Raw genomic sequence first — 20,127 nt, forward strand, 5'->3', positions numbered from 1 at the left:
CCTAGTTTGTGTCTCCATGCCAACCTGTACCAACTCCTTATAGTCATACTGCCTGTATAGTTAAACACACTTCGTTCCTGGTGTTTTATTTACTTCAACTTTTATTAGTGTGCATCGATTTACACGTAGTGATAGGCTTAGTGAAGACATTTTTGTTCATGGACATCACACTTTGACCATATTCACCCTCTTATGCTTTCTTCCCCCCTTCCCTTGTACCATTCCCTCCTTTCCTCCAAACCGTCCCTCTTCTAATTTTATGTCACATGCACACACAGAAACACAGACACAGACACACACAGACACACACAGACACACACACACACACACACACACACAGAGACACACACACAGACACACAGGCACACACACACACACACACATACACACACAGAGACACACACACAGACACACAGGCACACACACACAGACACACACACACACACACACAGACACACACACACAGACACACAGACACACACACACAGACACACACACACAGACACACACACACAGACACACACAGACACACACACAGACACACAGAGACACACACAGGCACACACACACAGACACACACACACACACACACACACACACACACACACACACACACACACACAGACACACACACACAGACACACAGAGACACACACAGGCACACACACAGACACACACACACACACAGACACACACACAGACACGCGCACACAGACACACACACAGACACACACACGTATATATGAACACTCACACATATATCCATACACAATGGTTTCTATATAGCAATATTTGTGTATCTGTCTTTCTGGATCTGTCTTATCTTGCTTGCTGTGCTCTCCAGATGCATTGATTGTCTTGCAAGTAGTGTCATGCCAACCTCCCTGGGTAAACCTCCGTGGTGTCTGCACATTTCTCTGTCCATTCATCTGGAAGTGATCACCAAGACTGATTTCAGAGCTTGGCTGTTGTGAGTAGTGTGACAAAAAAAAAAAAAAAAAAAAGTGTGGATATGCAGGTGTCTCCATGGCATGCTGACTGAGTTTCTTCAGGTGTGTTGGCCAGCAGTGATATCATATGGTAGTTCTATATTTACTTGTTTTGAGGAACCATATGCTAGCCAAAATCTAAAAAAATAAAATAAAATAAAAAAATGTGTATGTAGTATATGGGTGTGTACAGGTTTTTGTGTGTGGGGTGAGCATGTATATGCACATGTGGAGGTTGGAGCCAGCTTTGATGTGTGTGCTGGGATCTGAACTCAGGTCCTCATACTTTCGTGACAGACCCTTTACTGACTGAGCCATTGACCCAATCCAGCTAATCATAGTTTTTATTTTTTGGTTTCTTAAGACAGGATCTCACTATGTTGGAAACTAAAGTCTCCTGTCCCAACTGCCCAGTTCCAAATAAATGTACAGAAGCTTAGATTACTTAGAAATCCTTGTCTAGTAACTCAGGCTTGTTATTAGCTAACTCTTAAATTTAAATTAACCCATAGTTCTTATCTATGTTTAGCCATGTGGCCTGGTACTTTTCTCAGTATGGCATGCCCACCTTGCTTTTCTTTGTTTGCAGGCAACTCTCTTAATCTGCCCTTCCTCTTCCCAGAGTTCTCCTAGTCTGGCTCTCGTGCTCAGTCTCTTCCTGCCCAGCTATTGGCCAACCAGCTTTTTATTAGCCAATAAAAAGTATTAAAGTAATACATATCCATAGTGTACAAAAAGATTGTCCCACAGCACTGTGTAGCCTTGGCTTGCCTGGAACTCACTATGTAGACCATACTGGCCTTGAACTCACAGAGATCTGCCGCCTTCTGCCTTCCTCAAAGGTATGTATCATCATGCCCAGCTTACTCATGATTTTTAAAAGATATGGAACATGTTCTTTTGAGCATGTCATGTTTTACTGAATTCTGGTTGAACACTTAGGCTTCTTTCCTTCAGCATTACAGGCAACTTGATGACCACTCTTGTATGTAGATCTTTGAATAAAACTCTGCTTACTCCCTAGACTTGCTTGATTAAGGGATATTAATGTTTTAAGATCTTTGTTATGTACGCAGTATCAGTGTAGCCCTTCAGACAATTCCAGAATATGTTTCTAGTTTTCCTAATGATGTGTAACTGTAACAATGCAAGCATCATTGGTTCACACACAGCTCATGTGCTAGACATTGCTTTAAATGCTTTGTGGGCAGTCACTTTATTTGATTCTCACAGAGTGGTGGTCAGTAGTTTTAGGCCCCATTTTAAGGATAAGAACATTGGGACACAAAAAGGTTAAGGAACTTGCCCAATGTGGTTTACTTCTCTGTAATATGGGGACACTTCCAGGACTTAACCGGAGTTTGGTTAAGAGTCCTAGGCTTCCCTGCACCACAGGGAGTCTCAGCAAGTATCACCAACAGTGTGTCTCATTGCTCAAGAAATGGTACCTCAAATATACTACAGCTAACATGGCCAAGGAGTATTTGGACTTTTTTGTTTGTTTGTTTGTTTTGTTTTTGTTTTTCGAGACAGGGTTTCTCTGTAGCTTTGGAGGTTGTCCAAAGGAGGTTGCTCCTTTCCTGGAACTCGATTTGTAGACCAGGCTGGCCTCGAACTCATAGAGATCCTGCCTCTGCCTTCCGAGTGCTGGGATTACAGGTGTGCGCCGCCGCCACCACCACCACCCGGCCTTATTTTTAAAATTTTAATCATTTACATAGAGGGTTAAGAAGACTGATTTGAGTCAGGGTAGATGTACTGATATAAGACTGTGTCATTGAATAGTCTGCTCCATTTAGGGCAAAGTTTCATGGTGTGTTTTGTGTCTCCTTGTCATAGGGAAGATCTAAAAATCTATAAACTGTGGCCTACCCACCAGGTCACTGTGATATGATCAGTAACCAACATATATAAAGTGTCTATCAAAGTGTGCCCTGTGTAGGAAAGACTGTCATGTAAAGGACACATGCATTGTAATGAGGCCACCACAACCAAGGGGAGACCAGGATGGGGACTCATCTTGAGGAGACTGAAGGAGATCATCATCTCACCCATGCTTTGTGAAGTTGGCCTAGTACTTCATCATCTTCCTGCTCAGAAGCTTCTCCCCCTCAGTGAGGTTGACTGCAGACAGAAGGAAGATAATGTCATAGCCACCTCAGGTAGCTGCTGACCCCTCTTTACAATCATCATCCCAAATGTAGCCTAACCCTGAACTCCAAGCCTGATTCCCTCCATGTATCACTATGCAGGATCCAAGAGCCACTCAAGCCTCTAATTGAATTCTCCAAGCTTCATTTCTGCTTCAATGTGCCCTCACTCCTTCTAAAACATGCTAGTCTGGGAAGGGCCCATGTTCCAGTTCTGGTGCAGAATTGTGAGCTGTGTGCACACTTGATCCTGTCCTCTCCCAGAGCCTTGGTTTCATCAACTAGACAGAGAACTCACTGTTCTTTCAGGTACCCTTCTAGGGCTGTCTGAAGTTCATGGAAAGTAATAAAGACTCACATTTGATGTCCCAGAAGAAGGATCCAAGCACATACAGAAGCTCATCACCATAGTCAGCCTTCACATGAGGTGGCCTGATATCCTTGAGGAAATTGGACTGATGTTGGAATTCATAAAAATAGACAAAAGCATGAGAACCTGGGGGTGAGGACACATCATGTTATAGTGGCTTCTTACCTGGAGCTGTTCTGCCTTATCTTTCTGTAAAGATGCCTTGGTATAAAATTATCTAGAATTACATCAATTGAGTTGGAATCTCCAGGCTAGAGCACTGCCTATGGGAAAGCCCTTGATTAACAGTGAGTCCAACCATCCCAACTGAGATATTTGGGCAAGTCAGTGAGTATCACTATCCTGTTTCTTCACATGGACATCAATGAAATTCTACTGTCTCACACACAAAAAAATTTAATCATTTATTATTGTGTGTGTGTGTGTGTGTCTATGCACACATGCCACAGTGCGTGTATCTGTATGAGTGTGTGTATGTGTGTGTGTGTGTGTGTGTGTGTGTGTGTAGGTCAGAGGGCAACTTGTTAGTAGGGCCAGTATCTCTGTCAGCCAAGCCATGTTACCAGTGCCTTAACATTTCTCTCGAGGATACTTGGGTATTTACTGCTAAATGTTTTCTGGGTCTTTTTTATTTTATTTTATTTTTTTCAGAAGAAAATAGACTGATTTTCTTGTCTAGGTTTGGGCTAAACCCTGTGGTTTTATCTTTTATCTTTTAGCCACATGTGAATAATTGCTCAGATGTCATGGAGAGCCTCAGTGGGACTCATAACTGTTAAGAAGGTATTCAGGGTTCCCTCTCCCCCCCATTTTTAAAAATCCTTCAAACTAATGTTATTTAAAGGCTTTCCCTGGAACTAGAAAGCCCTATCTATTCATCTCTTAACTCCCACGTCCACACTGCCTTTGACATGCTGGGCTGTCAGTAAGTATTGCTTGGTATGTAATTTTTGTTAATTGATTCATATAAAATTACTCTGTACATTGTTTGCTATTAGAAGTGCTAATTATAGGTTTGTTTTATTTGTGTTTACTTTTTAGTCTTTGGGAACACTGAATTAAAAAAAGTTGAAGCCTTTTCCTTAAACATTAATGAAAACACATATTTGAATAAAGCAATACTGTGCGTCTAGTCTCAAAGTTTTCATTCCGGGGCAGCTGGCAATTATTTCTGTTTCTCCCTGTGAGAAATGTTTCTAAAAAAAATTGAGAAAAGTTCTGTGAGGAAAATGTCTAATTATTTTTTGGGAGCTGGCCAGCTGGTGGGAGATGACAAGGTTTAAGAATTCAATTTTTCAAGGTGGCGGTAAGGCTAACAAAGGTTAAATGCATTTCTTTAAAGTGCAGGGATGGCAGGCAGCTCTTGAACAGCTTCAGTTTGGTGGAAAATTTGACACTTTTCTGCAAATCAATGACTTGAATTAAATTCAAGCAAAAATCTTTTTCCTCAAACACAAAAAAAATTTTAAATTATTTTGTGTGTGTGTGTGTGTGTGTGTGTGTGTGTGTGTGTGTGTGTGTTGCGGGCAAGTGCCCGCACATGTGTGTAGATACGTGCATGCATGTAGCAGTTCACAGAGGTCAGAATCATCAGGTCCTTCAGAACTGAAGTTACAAATGGCTGTGAGCAGTGTGGGTGCCGGGAATGGAAGCCAGATCCTCTAGCAAGAACAGCCAGTGCTCTTAACCATGAGCCGTCTCTCCAGTCCCTTGGGTTGTTTTAAAAGCTGCCTACAATTCATGTTGTAGCTTTTTCTCTGTCTTGTCTGCTTGCATTGATTGGTAGCCATCTTACCAACAGGTTGTTAAGTAATCTCATTTTGAGGGTGTTGGGGTAGTTCTGTGTTCTTTGAAAATTGTTTATTGGTTATAGTTCTGTGAACTTTTCTGGAATAGCTGGATTTATTCAGAATTCCAGAGAAGTACTGCTGTCTGATCTTACAGATGTCACTGAATAGTCTGTTGAGAAGTACAACTTAATTCACCTTTCTGACTTAAAGATAGCTTAGAATCCTGGTTAGTATTCTAAAGAAAATATTGGTGAACAGTGTTGGGAATTGTCAGACAGCTGATTCTCACAAAATGAGCTCAAAACAACAACTTAAAAGGAAAAGAACAGCCAGCCTTCAAAATAATGATTCCTTGGGGATAACTCTAAGACTATTTTGTGACATGAAGATGCCCCAAGTATCTATCACTGCATTTCCTTAGTACCTCAGAATGTAATATTTGCCTTTCCAGCATTCCCAAGTTGTGAAAGGACCTCATACACCACCTGGTTCACCTTTCTCACTTTGAAAATAGGGAAACTGAGGTACAGAGGGTTGAGTGAGGTGTCCGGACTGGTGCTAGACCATCAGTTGCACTGACCACGATACACCTGGCTTCTAAAGCATCATGGCCTGGTATGTGGTACGCAGTAGGTTTGCAGGTATGTGTGCTGATGCAGGGGAATGCTGACAGGGATGGATGGCATGCTTCCTACTCTGAGACGTGTGTCTGATGATTGGCGTTCATGGCTGGCCTCACATGTGCTGAGTGGCTTTGGCACTGGTGCTTTCTTAGGTGTGACATCAGCTTTAGAATCAGGTCGTCTCATCAGCAAATATAGATGGATCCCTCGGAGAATGGCGTAACCTGAGTAGAGTGTGGGTTACAGCTATTAGTCCAATAAGGCAGCAAAGCCCGTGCCTCTGGTATTGGAATCCTGCAGTAGGGTCTTCATCTCCCCTCCTGATCTGGGAGCTCTTCTTGTCATGTTTAACTTTACTTCCATACTAAATAGCACATTGCATTGTTTCATTTGAACCATCTCTTATCTTTTAAGGTGGTTTAAATAATAATTTAAAACTACATATATAGATCGTTACCATTATGTTTACCATTGATAGCACCCATCATTCCTTTTTGTTGGCTCCTGCTTCTTTTCTGTATAGGGACTTAAATGCACTTGTAACACACACACACACACACACACACACACACACACACACACACACTTTAATCTTAGATGTTGTAGTCAATCTCTAAAAGTGGTACTTAGACCCTTTCAGATCACTCTATGTACATCGAATACAATGCTAGTTTGGTAGCCCTGTCTGCTGGTTAGTGTCCACTGTGGGCTGTGATCTCATTAGGAGGCATGCATTTCCCACTCCTGCTTCTCTGTGCTCCTAGTCGTTTTTGATTGGATCCTGCACACTGTGAACTCTGCCTCTCTAGGTGTGAGGCTTGCTTCCCATTCCTATTACTATTCTGGAGCTTTGCTTTTTGGGGGTATTACTTAGAATTAGTTTGATTCTTTTAGGTCTTACCTTAAGATAGTTAGGTGCAACTAGATCGTACTGGATTTAGGACTGACTAATTTCCCAGAACCGGGTTAAGCCCATCTGTGAATTCCATTCAGTGTCCTCTGAACCAGGAGTCTTCCCTGTCCCGTTTGGCAGGAGAGAGATGATAGTTAGTGGTGGTGTGAGAGCAAGCGCCGTGCAGTCTTCTGATCCTTCCTGTGGGCCCTTCTCCAGCTGCCCAGTGTCCCTTACCTCCACAAGCAGGACTCACTGGCCATCCCAGGGGCACTCTGCACATCTCTGGACATCTGTGGCATACTCTCCTTTCCTCCAGACTGCGGCTGCCTGGGTTTTCTGTATTGGGACTCTGAGTCTGCTGGCTCTGGCCTGGGATCTCTCTGTGCCTCCCTGGGAAGCTTTCTGTGGAGGAAGCTCTCACGGTCTCTTTTCAGACTTCCTTCACCACCACCACCACCACTACTACTACTTTCTTCTTCTTCTTCTTCTCCTTCTTCTTCCTCCTCCTCCTTTTTTTGGGCAGAGGGGTTTGAGACAGGGTTTCTCTGTGTAGCCCTGGCAGTCCTGGAACTCACTCTGTAGACCAGGCTGGCCTCAAACTCACAGAGATCTGTCTGCCTCTGCCTCCTGAGTGCTGGGATTACAGGCGTGCGCCACCATCACCCTGTCTCCTTCATATAGTTCATGTATCAGAGATCACTCTTTTTGTTGAGTGGCAGTTAGGAAGGTAAATCAATCCTTGTCACTTCCTCTTCGCCAGAGGCAGATCTTCCAAAGAGTGGAGGCAGGCAGAGGAGAGAAGGTGGGCTGGATGGGTGTGGGTGAAGTTAACATAGCCACTGCAGGGAATGGGCAGGACAGCTTATCAGACAGCGAAGATGGAGACTTTCATAGCAGTGTTCAGAGACAGGTGGGTGAGATGCAGTGAGTGGAATGTGTGGGAAAGGAGTACTTGAACTATGTATCTTGATTTTCTAGTAAGTCTTGGCCTTCTTACAACAGTTCTAGGTAGACTCTAAAGCCAGGAAGGTGAAACAGCAAAGCTGTGAAAGAAAGGAAGCAAACATTTCCTTCCAAGGACACATGGAGTGCGGTTGACAAAGGGGACAAGTGGGCAGGACGGACTGTGTAATCCTCTCTCCAACAAAACGCATTGTGCAGAGAGTTAACAAATCAAGTGAAACCAATAGAGGATGTTCCCAGTGTATGTCCAGATCGCTTTCAGGTTCGTAACTTGACGAAGGAGAGTTCTATGGGGTCGCTTATTGAAGCACTAATTTATTAACAGACGTGGTGGATTTGTGGATTTCCAGAATTGTTTGTCTAATCCTCTTAAGGGCATTATAGCACTAAGCAGCCCCGCTAAGTGTTTGATCAGTTTAATTAGAATGATCATTTGTCATACTTTAGAAGCCTTTGGCTCTTGCTTATGGAAGGATCGAAGGCAAAGAAGGATCTTCTCCATCTTTTAAAGACACATCTCAGGTTGTTAAAAACTACTCCCACTTGAGTTTATAACCTTTAGCTCTTGAGGTAAATAAAGTATGTTGGCTAATCGGGTTAGACATCTACTTTTTCCAATACTTTCTGGTAATTTTTCCATAATCTTGATAAAGGCTGTGTCATAGGATTTATCTTGAAGGCAATATCTAGTGTTGGTCTTGCGTGAGGATTTAGTTTCTAGTAGGTAGAAGGAAACCAAAAGAACCTTCCTGAGTTCTTGTTGTGGATAAGACCCTGTTGATACTGTGTCAACACAAAAGGAAAGGAGAGTATAGACAGCATTTAAGATTGTGTGGCTGGGAATTATGAGTGAATGAGAATGAACTCAACCTGGGAAAAATCAATTATACTTTATTACTTGACAGTCTTCTTTTTATCCTAAGCCAACGGGATAAAAAGTCAGATCATAAAACCCAGGCCGTGGAAGCATAACCAAGGTTACTGTGCTACTCTTACCCATCATTTGATTTTCTGATTTCTCAAGATGGAAGGATAGAAATTGGATTCCTGTTAAATCACTTTCCAAAGAGCTTAGTTTACTTACCAAGCACTTTGATTAATTCTTTGTCAATTTCTTTCTTACAGGAATTACCTTCAGTTATAGTAACAGAAAGTCATGTGACTTCTGATTGGGTCCGAGCTTCTGAACGTGGCTCCAGGCATGTCCACTTTTGAGTGCTGGTTAGCCTGCTCTTGACACGATGGAAGAGTTTTGTTAAGATAGTTTATAGTATACTCAGCAATATAGATTTCTCTGGTGATGTCTGCTTTTCTCCACTCCAGTTTTGACAGGGTCTTGCTCTGTCGCTTGGGTCTCTAGTTCCAGATCCTTCTGCCTCAGCCTCCAGAGTGCTAGAATTATAGGTAGGCACCACCACATGTCTGTTTGTCTCATGACTGATGTTGATGAAGTTGGTAATATTTGGTGGTGGTGTCTCTCTCTCTCTAAGGAGTTTCATGGTGTCTGTTTGTGTCATTATAGGTGAAGTACTGGTTTTCCATTTTTACTTAGTAAATAGCTGGGGGAGGTACATTGGATGTTTGTTGGGGTCATTAATATATTGCAACCAGAATTCAGCATTTGTATTACTGTAAATACATGTAAATACAGTTGAGTCATGGAGTAGACCTTATTTATTTTCCTCCTGCTGTGAAAGATCTTGTTTTCCTTACGTTAATGGTTCTGTGTGTGCATGCACGTGCTTATTAGGAATTTAACAATTCCTTCATCTCCTGTCAGTCGTCACTCTGCTCAAATTGTGGTGTTGGTCCCAGCAGTTCTGCTATCCGTCAGGAGCAGGTGAGAAATGGAGAGACTTGGCCCCCACCTCAGCAGTGACAATAACCAGATCTCCATCATTTGTGAGTAATTTGGAGCATAAGTGGCCCAGAGTAAGTGTCCTCTAATGACATTTGTGTCTCACCAGAGCTGTTCTGGACCTCACTTCTCTGAACAGGATGTTATCAGTGCTCCATGAACACTGTCAGTAGAGATCTCCCCACAGCCAGGGCCCCCCTCCATCACACCCTTGCATTGCTTCTATTAATTCCTAGTCCATGTTCCCTGTTTTAATCGCACAGTCACACTTTGAGATTGTCAAACTTTACCTTGAATTCGGGTGGAGATAGCCACTAGCTGACCAGAATTGTCCATAAAGAGGCCAGTCATTTGGATAGAGATGACTCACAGGATAGGAAAGGCAGGGACTTGAGTTTGGCCTTACCTTTTGGTTTTGGGACAAGTGAAGAGACAAGCCTTTTGCTGGGTCTCCAGTCAAAAAGGAAAGTCAGCTGGGTGTGTCTCAGCTTCTCTGATCTAGTAGGTTTTCACCCCCACATCTGACTTCTGAGTCTTTGTTGGTAAATAAAATGATAGAGACTTAGTTTAAACCTACATATGTTGACCTCGGCAGAGCCAGGGACAAGGCACCGGAAGGCCTTCCAGGCCGAGGCCTGGGTGGCCAGTGGGGCATTGACTGTAGGGGCCATGGGGCTGCAGATGATAGTTAAAATATCAGTAGATTCATGTGCAGCTGCTAAGCCGACAGAAAAACTCCAGTTCCTTCCTTTTCTCCCCGCTTCTCTTTCTTCCTACGTTCTGCCCTTCTTTTTCCTGTCAGGGTTTTCTCTCAGCTCTCTGGAGACAATTTATTTAAAAATACCAATTTGAGAGTTTAAGGTACTCAGATGGAATTTCCCCACAGGGCTTTGTAGAACCCACCTAAGGGGAAAGCCCATCTTCTCCATAGTAGCCATAATATCTCAAGCTTTCCTTGTTAACCTGGGCAGAGTCTCCCTGAAGCCTATAACCATTTCTGTTCTCTACTAAATAACTCAAAAGACATTGGAAGACATGTCACCTCTGGTTTGGTTTTGTTTCTTAAATCTCTCTCTATATGATTGTTGGGTTACACTGAAAAATACGACTTTATTAACAAATAAAGGCTGTAAGCAAAATTTAAAGCCAGCAAAGACTTTCAAACTCATCTTCCCCTGCAATTAAGACAGGGCTGTATATTTCTGCTTGATGATTCTGAAGGTTTTAGTGAACAAAAAGAGTCCATAGGATAGAAAGGATTTAGTGACAGGAATTGGCATATTGAGGGCACTGGCTTGCTGTGGCAGTGAGTCTTTTTGATGTTGTGGTCAAATTCCTTGGAGAAGCAACTTCAGGGAGAAAGATTTATTTTGGCAGATGATTTAAGAGGTTTCACTATATGGGATGTTGATTCTGAGCCCATGGTGATGCTGAACATTATGGTGGCCATAGAATGTGGAATACAACTGGTAAGTCATGGCAGCCAGGCTTAGGAAAGGAAAGGAAACCGTAACAGGAAGGGACCCAGACAACAAAGGACAACCCCCCAGAAACAGTTTCCAGTGACCTACGGTTTCTACTTCCCAGTAGTCTGTTAAATTTGAAACCAGCAATGAGTTAATGAGTTAAGCCATTGATTAGGTAGGAACCCTCATGATTTAATCATCTGTAGACAAAAAATAAATAAATAAATAAACAAAGCAAACCAAAAAACCCCGCCTTTCTAGACACACCCAAAAGTGTACTTTACTAATCTCTTATGCATAATTAATCCAATTAAATTGATAATAAAGATTAACCATTATACTAGTCATGATTTGACCTAGAGATGCTACCTGATGGCCATCTGTTTGATATTATGACTTGGTAAGTACTCAATGTTCAGACAAATATTGGCACATATATGGAACATACAGTGAAGTAGGTATATATATACTCTTTCCTGGGATGGAACAGAGGCTAAGAAGATTGTCTAGAGCCAAGCTACTAAGTTCAAATTGGGTGTGTCTGCATGGATAGAGTGAAATACAAAACCAAGGATGTGCTGAGCTGCCTAATTATCCTAGGTAGGTTAAGCAGGGTGTCTGGCTGGTCATGCACAAAATGGGAAGTGTTGCTTGACTTCTGATGGGATTTCCAGGACTTTGGATGATAGTTGTCCATAGCTTATTATCTTTTGGAGACAGTCCCCAGCCAGCCTTTCCAGGCCTTGAATCTTCTCCCTCCCTATTCTGAAGTACCTCTTGTGACCCTTCTTTGGATTTGGATCTCTCAAATGACAACTACCAGCCCTGCTTCCTAACTCTGCCCAGCTGCCTGGGTTTAGGTTGGAGCCAGACATCTCCTTTGGCTGCTGCTATAAAGACTGGCGTATTCTCCACTGTGGGATTCCTGCCAAGATAGATAAGTCCTTGGAACATAAATTAAAACTCATTATATTATTTCATAAAAGCATTGTTATAAATGATTGTGAGGGGCTTTAGTTAGCTTCCATTTTGGCTTAGCACATGGTCAGGACTCCACCATTACAATCCGGTTCTGTATGTATGTATGTATGTATCTATTTCCTTATTGATTTTTGAGACAAGGGTCTCTGTTGTTTTTCATTGAATTCAGTAGCTGCCCCCTAAGCAGCTGCTATCCTAATCGCAGTTGCAATTCCAAAAGCTACCAGTAGCATTTTGGACTGGTCTTAGGCACATGGGAATTCTGTTCCCTCAGGCACTGGCTCTGTGGGAGCTAAAGGGAACTTTGTCTAGATTTCTATCCCTCTATAGAACTCAAGACTCAATGGTTGAGGTGAGACTCTGCCTGCTCAGAGAGGCTGACTAGCAAGTAGCTAACCTCTCCTTGCTCGAATCTCACCCAAATAGGGTGTCCTTCTGCTCAGCCCTCACTTGAGAACTCTCGATACACGTGGTTCCTCCCTACCACTTCCTGTCTGCTACATGCTGACTCAGCCTCCTGACCCCAAGTTAATTTTATGTAATCAAATACATGTAACACGTCTTTGTGTCATTAAGCAAATATTCCACGGCATAAACGAATGTAATGCATCTTAAATTAATATTCCACAACAGGTCTCACTATGTAGACCTGGGTAGCCTGGAATTCACTATGTAGATCAAGCTGGCCTCGAACCCACAGAGCTCTGCCAGCTTCTCTTCTTGGTGCTGGGATTAAAGGTGTGTACCACCATGCCTGGCTACAATACATATTTTGAAGTTCAGTTATGTCTGAAGTTCTAGATAGTAGATTTAAAAACCAAGTTTTGTGCACAAGTCCCATTGATAAGTTGGGGGCTGCCTTGCAACAGCATGCAAGAGAGGAAAAATGTTGTCATCAAATATTCATGAGGCTCCCAGTTGTGCATAGTGCTGTTGTGACAGCTGGATCTACGGGCCCTCTACTGGGCCTGTTTTTATCAACTCTAATAAGGCTGCTTACAGATTGCCCTCTGAACCTTACCACATTTGAGCTGTCCCTGGCACCCTGAGTGTCCTACTAACAGGGAAGATTAAGGCAAGACAGGTTCCTACTCTGAAAGAAGGAATAATTTTTATTTAAATGTGTCTTTTAGTCACTGAGCCTGCATTAATTTGTATGATTCTTTTGGGGGCAGGTGAGGTGGTCCTCTTAAATTAATATTTCCTGTTGGCTCAGTGTTTTCTTTCAAGTGAAGCACTCAGAATATAATGCGACACCCAGAGATTTTCAAAAGATTAAAGTGATGTGTGCTAATCTTAGACTTGTAACTAATGGCCTGAACTAATTATACATAAAAGACCAAGCCATTAGTGTTAATAGGAAGTGACTTCAGCAAGTTACAGTTGGGCTCAAAGACTCAATAACTATTGCAAACAGTAGTCAGGGAGGTGGTATACATTGTATGGTAGACCTTAGTTGGAAGTTATTCATGCTACTTCAAGTAAGGTCCCCCACCCCAAGTCATTGCTCTTATACTTGGTCATTTCCTGTTCAGTAAAAATGCACATGGAAAGAGTTGTTTTGTATAAATGCTTGTGTGCTGTACAAACATGGGCTGTCGAGATTGCTCCTCTTCCAGCTCTTTTGGGAGCTTTTCTAGACACTTAAGATACCAGTGTTCCCAGGCCTCCACGCTTGTTTCTTACTTTATATTCCCTTATGGCTTGGCCTCAGCAAGTTCTGACTCTGTCCTCACAAATCTCAGATGGGCCAGCTGTCTTCTGCATTCCAGAAGTAGATTCCCTTTGGTTATCTTATAAGAACTGTGGACTTGTGTATGTCCCAAATAATATTATGAGCTTCCTTCTCAGATATGCCCTCTCTACATCCCCCCACCCCTGCCTCCTCAGTGTGGGAGACCATTGAACACAACTACAGATCTTGTGCATCCTTCTACTAACCACTTCTCTTGATGCCATGGCTGAGTCTAGGCCTCCCCCATTTCTTTTTCTGGAAAACAATGAAAGCTAAGTGTGTGGTCTTCCCAAATATAGTCTGCCTCCTTCCAAATTATCCATACTGCTAGAGAAGGATCCAAGCGCCATTCTGATCATGTTGTTTGCTAATGTGTTCAGTGATCCCTCTTATGTCTGGGGTGCTCTTCTTCTATTCTGCCTAGCTATCGCTTATTTACCCTTCCAGTAGTGACATCAGTATCAGTCCTGAGGAATATTTCCAAAAGCCCTCTCCAGTTGGTAAGATTCTCCTACTAAATATGCCAACAGCATCCTGTATTTCCTAGCACTCATTATAATTATAATTGAGTATTTGTATAATTACTGGTTTGATGCCTGATTCTCTCACTGGCTTGTAAACTCCCTGAGAGCAGGGATCATGCCTGCCTGGCTCACCATTCTCTCCCCAGTGCCTCTCATAACAAGTATTTGCCAACGGAATATATAATGAATGGGTTGGACAGAAGCTGTGGCATATGTTCTGTGTATTTGTACTTATGTTTGAAGATAGGGTATCTGGTGTTCTAGGAACTTGAATGCTTCCTACTCCATAACGAAGCGATGCTGTGAAGGCCTTATTTAGATTTTGTTAATTGTTCAGCTGTTTTATCCTCTTCTCTACTTCCCTACTCTAGAAGAGGACTGTACCAGCTAGGCTTGTACTAGGGAAGAAGAACCAGCGAATGGTAACAATACGTAGTGCAGAAAGTAGCTTATGTGACTATTATGGTTTGGATACAAAGGGCCCCATGTGTAACCTGTACATTGAAGGTGAGGTCTCCAGTCATTGGATCCACTGACTGAGAAGTGATTGGATCATGAGGGCCTTGATGTGATCAATAGATTAATCTGTTGATGGATTAATAGCATGGCCTTATTGGGATGTTGAACCTATTTGGGAGAAATAGGTCACTGATTTCCACTGGATTGTGGAAAATGTACCTTATTTCTGGTTCCTTCTGACTCTCTGCTTCCTAGATGCCATCACATGAGCAGCTACTGCACCATCCTTCCTCTGTGGTGCTTCTGCCTTGCCAATGGCTTAAAAGGAATGAAGCCAGCCAACCATTGACAGAACTCTCCAAAACCCTGAACCAGAACAAAGGTCTGCTCCTCTTACATTGTTTTTCTCACCAGTTTCATGACTGCAATGATAAACTAATGAGTGATGGAAGGGATAAGCTAGGCAAGTGTGAGAGCAGTCCATTGGGTCTCTGCCAGGAAGAGCAGAGGGTGAGCTGCTGCTCACAGCTGACTCTGTTCTTCAGAGTCAACATCCCAGCTATGTTCTTAAAGCCCTTCAGCGGATCCCATCAGCCCACCTGATATGAGTAAAGATCTCCTTAAAATCAACTGGTTAGAGACTTCAGTTACATTATTATAATCCCTTCTTAGCAGCCTCTCCATGAGTGTTTAGTTGAATAATTAGAGACTAGCTTAGTCAAGTTGGCACATAAAACTGGCCACCTTGCAAGCAAAACCAACAAAATCTCAAATAAAACAAGCTCTTAAACCTTTGTGAGATTGAGATGTAAGTAAATGCTCTGTATTTGTTATGGAAATGTCTGTACAACAAAGGGTTTACCTTGTTTCCTGGATACTAAATAACTTCATAATTACACTCTTAAAACAAAACATATGCCTACTTCAGATGTGAATCAGTAATAAAATTCTAGAAAAATTGCCTCTACTATGCCTAATGCCTCTAAAAAGTAGACAACTGTGTCTTCAATGAATGCCTGTTTGTGAGAACAGTGAACGTTTACTAAGCTCAGAGCTAGGCAGTGGATTTACAAGGTCAGACAGAGAACAACCCTGTATTGCAAGGTCTTATACTGTCTATTTGGTAGGCAAATTAGCAAAGAAATCATTGCAGTCCCAAAGATAGATGAGGTTATATTGAAGAAAGTGAGCCAGATATGTTTGATGCCAACTTATGAAGAACCATGAACAGTATGCTTGGGGTCCAGTGCTCTGGCAAAGAAGAGGTCCTTTCTGCTGGTGTGCTGTGGAGAGGGAGAGGGGAGGGACCAAGAGAGGGTTTGTGGCAAGAGTGTGAAACTCCAACAGCACTGAAGAAGGGGACTGGATTTGAGAGCAGAGTTTAACGGGGTAGGGAAGAATATTTGAAACTTTCCTTTGTTTGAGACAAAGCTTCTCTGTGTGGTCCTGCCTGTTCTGGATCTCGCTCTGTAGACCAGGCTGGCCTCAAATTCACAGGGAATCTGCCTGTCTCTGCCTCCCAAGTGCTAGGATCAAAGTTGGGCACCACCAGGCCTGGCTTGAGGTTTATTTTGTAAGACAGAGAGACTGATGGGTAATGGAAGAAGGAGGATCACAGGAAGAAAAGTGGATGTTTACTTCCGAGGCAGGTGAAGGGAACAGTTGCTGTTTCCTGTGCATCTGCCCTGGGTCTGGTATGTTAGGGACGGTTTTGTTGCTGACTTAGAGGCCAGTGGTACTTCTGTTTGGCCTGAGGTCCCCTAGTGATGGTGAGTTGGTTACTTTTTGTAAATTTGACAAAAACCAGTCACCTAGCAAGAGGGAAATTCAAATGATGAATTGCTTCCATCAGATTGGCCTGTGCCATATTTGTGGGGCGTTAAGAATACTTTTACTGAATCTTAGAGAATTTTGTGCAATGTATTTTGATCATTTTTATCCCCAATTCCTCCTTTTCACTCTTCACAGATCTACTTCCCTAACTTCGTATCCTCTTTTGGTCACTTGTTTTAAATTTAACAACTGTTGACTCCAAATTTGTGCTGGATATATATATATATATATATATTTTTTTTTTGAATGAGGCTGTCCATTGGAACATGGTTGACTTACCAGGAGCGTCACACCCTTAAAGCAATCTAAGTCTGTCCCCTTTCTCAGAAGCAATAAGCAATGAGGAGAAGCAGGCATATTGTTTAGCTATGCCATTATGGATTTACTGTGAGCCTCTGTGGAAGATAATTCAGACCAAGCTTTTGCTTTCTCAGACAGTCATCCATGAGACTCCAGATCCTCATCAGTACACTTTGCAGCCCTCACCTCACTCCGGCTGTGCTGTGACATGAGATGCATTAATGACTTGTCCTATTTTTTTATACTTAAAATTTATTTGTTTTAATATTTGAGATTATAGATTAACTACATCATTTTGCCCTTCACATTTCTTCCTCCAAACCCTTTCACACACCCCTTCTTGCTCGCCTTCAAAATCATGGCCTCTCCTCAGCTCAAAAAAAAAAAAAATCATGGCCTCTTTTTACACTAAAATTGTTGCTACATTCATGTATGTATGTACATATGGTGCCACCCCTGTGAAGTGGGTTGTTGCTACATTCATGTATGTATGTACATATGGTGCCACCCCTGTGAAGTGGGTTCTGGGTTGTAGAAGAACTCAAACTGAACAAGTGATGGAAAGCAAGCCATTGAGTGTTTTTCCTCCTTGGTCTCTGATTCACTTCCTGCCCTGACTTCCCTCAGTGATGGACTGTTGCCTGGAGGTGTGAGACGAAAGAAACTTTTTAGTCCCTAAGTTGCTTTGAATCATGGTGTTTATCACAGCAACAGAAAACAGAACAGAGGGGCTCTGGCGAAGGGGAATTTGGGAAGGTGACTGATGTTGAAGATTCCCTCTCAAGTCTTCTGTCTTTAAAAAAATAATTATATTGTATGCATGTATGATACATGGGTGGAGGGGCACATGTGTGTCTGGAGAGGTCAGAGGACACCGTGTGGAGTCTCTTCTTGCCTTCCATCTCTCTGTTGGTTCTGCGGATCCAACTCAGGTTGTTAGGTTTTGTGACAAATGCCTTTACCTTTTGAGCCATCTTGCTGGTCCCTGAGGTCTTTTGTCTTTTTTAAAAAGGATAGTGTAGGCTTGCTTCTTTAAACATTACCTGACAGATGATTCTAAGGGAATGTTTATTTCTAAGCAAAGATCAATGTCATCTAGTAGTGGGAGGTGGGGGAATGTCTTCATGAGTGATTTCTCACTGTGTATGTAACTCCCAAAGAAAATTGATAAAGCTGAGATTTTTTTGGCCTTGAACATTTCACCTGATGGATGAATTTGTATTGACTAAATCTGGCTTTTTAAAAGCAAGAGACACTTACTGACCAATTTTCTTGGAAATTGAAACATTAAAATACATAGTAGGCAGGGGAGATAGTCCAGTGGGTACAAGTGCCCCAGTTTGATCCCCAGAACAAATGTAAAAAGCTGCATGTGGTAGTGCACATCTGGAATCTGAGCACTGCTGGGGCCAGATGGAAGGGACAGACAGGAAAACCACCCAGAAACTTGTAGGGCAGTGTGGGGGATTAGCCCCTACTTTTACAACCAGGGTACTCTTGGGAGCTGGGGAGGTGGGGAATATCAGATAGAACATAGAGAGAGACAGAAGCACAGGATAGCCTGGGGGTGGGGGCTGGGTCAAAACCCTGACCAGCCTCTTCTGTCTCTACTAAAGGGCTTTTAAAGGAATGCCAAGGGGTGGAGCAAAAGACCTTCCCCAGCATGGCCAAGTGCAGAGAATCCCAGGCACCTGGTGACCACGCACTTGGTCAAGCCATCCCCTAATGCAGCCCTGCTGTGTAAAGTAAGCTCAGGTCTCATTGGGAAGCTTTGGTGGGCTCCCACAGGGCAGCTAGCCTGGAGTGTGTGGGATGGTAGAGCCAATGAGAGACCTTGCTTCAGCAAGGTGGAAGATAAGAGCAGACTGCTGAAGTTGTCCTTTGACCTCCACATGTGTGCTGTGGTGTTTTCTCTCTGTCTCTCAGTCTCTCTCTGTGTTTCTCTCTCTGTCTCTCTCTCTGTCTGTTTCTGTCTCTGTCTCTTTCTCTCTCTCAATGAGTAAATAAAATAGCAATAGTAATGAGTCATGAGCCATGAAATGAAGTGGGATCCTGGGGGTCTCTATTGATAAATGAGCAGGAGGAAAGTTCTTCCTGTGCTAGTTGTGGATGGGCTGTCAACTGGAAGGACAGAGAGTTTAGGAAGTAGAAAACTCATCATTTGGAAGGCTTCATTAGTGAGAGGTTTCTGAGGCCACAAATCAGTGAATTCCAAACTTGATAGTCAGATAATTGGTCTAGGTCAATGGTAGAGTATTTGCCCCATGTGTGAGGCCCTCATTTCAGTGGTACAAAACAAACAAGCAAACAGACAGACAGACAGACAAACCAAGAGTACTGATGCAGCCTCCTAGTGTTTCCCTGCAGTCTTGGTCAATTACAAAAGGAAATGGTGGTTTTATGGTGTTGAAGACTGGTAACAAAGACAAATCTCAGATGAGGTGAATCTGTACCCAGGCCTCCTGATATCGACGCCAAGTCAAACCCAGCTCCATGCCGGAGTCTTATCAGAAGGCTGTGGCATGAGTTATGTGAGCATCAGATGGACCCAGGTGAGGGTGGCCCAGGTCCCCAAAGGGAATACAAGCTTTGACTCTTGAAACCTACCAAGGATGAGAGAGGCAGTGGGGAGAGACTAAGGAATTGTTTTAGACTGAAGAGGACAGATAACATACTTGCAACACGTGCTTTTGGATTCTACCCTAAAATCTCGGATTAAAGCTATTGTTGGGACCAGACAACTGGCATCTGTAGCTTGGATAATGATACTTTATCCATGTTCATTTACTCATGGGGTTGCTCAGATGCTTGTCCTATCTGAGAGAGCCCGTGTTTCATGAACTGGACACTGGAATATGCAGGTGTCCTGTCCACAGTTCACTGGCTAGTGGCTTAGGAGAGTGCTAAGTACTGAAGAACCAGTTGCCAAGGTGAAGGAGACAGAGAAACTCCTGTCTTCTTTGTGCCAATCCTGCAACTTTAAATAAGATTTAAATGATTTCAAAATTGATTTTCTTTCTTCTTTTTTTTTAAGTTAGAAAGCTCAGGGAAGGGCCATAGATCTGTTTGGAATTGAAAAAGGTGCATGACAGTGGCAGGTAAATATAATGAATGATGCTGGACAGAATAATTTTTGTTATGAGTGTGTGTGTGGTGGGTCCATGCACAGGTGCATGCACTTGGAGGCCAGA

General features: G+C 42.8%; 1 protein-coding gene across 11 annotated transcripts in view; it reads left to right on the forward strand.

Annotated features, from left to right (window-relative positions):
• Window positions 1–20,127, forward strand: part of Osbpl6 (oxysterol binding protein like 6) — a 195,688-nt gene that overhangs the window by 11,596 nt on the left and 163,965 nt on the right. The window contains exon 1 of one of the 11 annotated variants that reach the window (XM_036186039.1): window positions 15,086–15,185. The exons of the other annotated variants lie outside the window; for them this stretch is intronic. The gene's annotated coding sequence lies outside the window, so the exon portion shown is untranslated. Of the gene's footprint in view, window positions 1–15,085; window positions 15,186–20,127 lie in introns of those variants that run through there. 11 annotated transcript variants of the gene reach the window in all.

Source organism: Onychomys torridus, chromosome 4 (genome assembly GCF_903995425.1).
Source record: "Onychomys torridus chromosome 4, mOncTor1.1, whole genome shotgun sequence".
Lineage (NCBI taxonomy): Eukaryota > Metazoa > Chordata > Mammalia > Rodentia > Cricetidae > Onychomys > Onychomys torridus.